This window comes from Procambarus clarkii, chromosome 15 (genome assembly GCF_040958095.1).
Source record: "Procambarus clarkii isolate CNS0578487 chromosome 15, FALCON_Pclarkii_2.0, whole genome shotgun sequence".
NCBI lineage: Eukaryota > Metazoa > Arthropoda > Malacostraca > Decapoda > Cambaridae > Procambarus > Procambarus clarkii.
This window is the reverse complement of record NC_091164.1, coordinates 51,083,819-51,087,262: the sequence shown is the minus strand read 5'-3', so window position 1 is coordinate 51,087,262 and position 3,444 is coordinate 51,083,819.

Genomic DNA, 3,444 nt, shown 5'->3' with positions numbered 1-3,444 from the left:
TATGGTAATATTATAGTAATAGTTCAGGTAATTATGGTAATATTATAGTAATAGTTCAGGTAATTATGGTAATATTACAGTAATAGTTCAGGTAATTATGGTAATATTACAGTAATAGTTCAGGTAATTATGGTAATATTAAGTAATAGTTCAGGTAATTATGGTAATATTACAGTAATAGTTCAGGTAATTATGGTAATATTATAGTAATAGTTCAGGTAATTATGGTAATATTACTAGTAATAGTTCAGGTAATTATGGTAATATTATAGTAATAGTTCAGGTAATTATGGTAATATTATAGTAATAGTTCAGGTAATTATGGTAATATTATAGTAATAGTTCAGGTAATTATGGTAATATTATAGTAATAGTTCAGGTAATTATGGTAATATTATAGTAATAGTTCAGGTAATTATGGTAATATTATAGTAATAGTTCAGGTAATTATGGTAATATTATAGTAATAGTTCAGGTAATTATGGTAATATTACTAGTAATAGTTCAGGTAATTATGGTAATATTACTAGTAATAGTTCAGGTAATTATGGTAATATTATAGTAATAGTTCAGGTAATTATGGTAATATTACTAGTAATAGTTCAGGTAATTATGGTAATATTATAGTAATAGTTCAGGTAATTATGGTAATATTACTAGTAATAGTTCAGGTAATTATGGTAATATTACTAGTAATAGTTCAGGTAATTATGGTAATATTATAGTAATAGTTCAGGTAATTATGGTAATATTATAGTAATAGTTCAGGTAATTATGGTAATATTATAGTAATAGTTCAGGTAATTATGGTAATATTATAGTAATAGTTCAGGTAATTATGGTAATATTATAGTAATAGTTCAGGTAATTATGGTAATATTATAGTAATAGTTCAGGTAATTATGGTAATATTATAGTAATAGTTCAGGTAATTATGGTAATATTATAGTAATAGTTCAGGTAATTATGGTAATATTATAGTAATAGTTCAGGTAATTATGGTAATATTACTAGTAATAGTTCAGGTAATTATGGTAATATTATAGTAATAGTTCAGGTAATTATGGTAATATTATAGTAATAGTTCAGGTAATTATGGTAATATTATAGTAATAGTTCAGGTAATTATGGTAATATTATAGTAATAGTTCAGGTAATTATGGTAATATTATAGTAATAGTTCAGGTAATTATGGTAATATTATAGTAATAGTTCAGGTAATTATGGTAATATTATAGTAATAGTTCAGGTAATTATGGTAATATTATAGTAATAGTTCAGGTAATTATGGTAATATTATAGTAATAGTTCAGGTAATTATGGTAATATTATAGTAATAGTTCAGGTAATTATGGTAATATTATAGTAATAGTTCAGGTAATTATGGTAATATTATAGTAATAGTTCGGGTAATTATGGTAATATTATAGTAATAGTTCAGGTAATTATGGTAATATTATAGTAATAGTTCAGGTAATTATGGTAATATTATAGTAATAGTTCAGGTAATTATGGTAATATTATAGTAATAGTTCAGGTAATTATGGTAATATTATAGTAATAGTTCAGGTAATTATGGTAATATTATAGTAATAGTTCAGGTAATTATGGTAATATTATAGTAATAGTTCAGGTAATTATGGTAATATTATAGTAATAGTTCAGGTAATTATGGTAATATTATAGTAATAGTTCAGGTAATTATGGTAATATTATAGTAATAGTTCAGGTAATTATGGTAATATTATAGTAATAGTTCAGGTAATTATGGTAATATTATAGTAATAGTTCAGGTAATTATGGTAATATTATAGTAATAGTTCAGGTAATTATGGTAATATTATAGTAATAGTTCAGGTAATTATGGTAATATTATAGTAATAGTTCAGGTAATTATGGTAATATTATAGTAATAGTTCAGGTAATTAGTGGTAATATTATAGTAATAGTTCAGGTAATTGTGGTAATATTATAGTAATAGTTCAGGTAATTAGTGGTAATATTATAGTAATAGTTCAGGTAATTGTGGTAATATTATAGTAATAGTTCAGGTAATTGTGGTAATATTATAGTAATAGTTCAGGTAATTGTGGTAATATTATAGTAATAGTTCAGGTAATTGTGGTAATATTATAGTAATAGTTCAGGTAATTATGGTAATATTATAGTAATAGTTCAGGTAATTATGGTAATATTATAGTAATAGTTCAGGTAATTATGGTAATATTATAGTAATAGTTCAGGTAATTATGGTAATATTATAGTAATAGTTCAGGTAATTATGGTAATATTATAGTAATAGTTCAGGTAATTATGGTAATATTATAGTAATAGTTCAGGTAATTATGGTAATATTATAGTAATAGTTCAGGTAATTATGGTAATATTATAGTAATAGTTCAGGTAATTATGGTAATATTATAGTAATAGTTCAGGTAATTATGGTAATATTATAGTAATAGTTCAGGTAATTATGGTAATATTATAGTAATAGTTCAGGTAATTATGGTAATATTATAGTAATAGTTCAGGTAATTATGGTAATATTATAGTAATAGTTCAGGTAATTATGGTAATATTATAGTAATAGTTCAGGTAATTATGGTAATATTATAGTAATAGTTCAGGTAATTATGGTAATATTATAGTAATAGTTCAGGTAATTATGGTAATATTATAGTAATAGTTCAGGTAATTATGGTAATATTATAGTAATAGTTCAGGTAATTATGGTAATATTATAGTAATAGTTCAGGTAATTATGGTAATATTATAGTAATAGTTCAGGTAATTATGGTAATATTATAGTAATAGTTCAGGTAATTATGGTAATATTATAGTAATAGTTCAGGTAATTATGGTAATATTATAGTAATAGTTCGGGTAATTATGGTAATATTATAGTAATAGTTCGGGTAATTATGGTAATATTATAGTAATAGTTCGGGTAATTATGGTAATATTATAGTAATAGTTCAGGTAATTATGGTAATATTATAGTAATAGTTCAGGTAATTATGGTAATATTATAGTAATAGTTCAGGGTAATTATGGTAATATTATAGTAATAGTTCGGGTAATTATGGTAATATTATAGTAATAGTTCAGGTAATTATGGTAATATTATAGTAATAGTTCAGGTAATTATGGTAATATTATAGTAATAGTTCAGGTAATTATGGTAATATTATAGTAATAGTTCAGGTAATTATGGTAATATTATAGTAATAGTTCAGGTAATTATGGTAATATTATAGTAATAGTTCAGGTAATTATGGTAATATTATAGTAATAGTTCAGGTAATTAGTGGTAATATTATAGTAATAGTTCAGGTAATTAGTGGTAATATTATAGTAATAGTTCAGGTAATTGTGGTAATATTATAGTAATAGTTCAGGTAATTGTGGTAATATTATAGTAATAGTTCAGGTAATTGTGGTAAT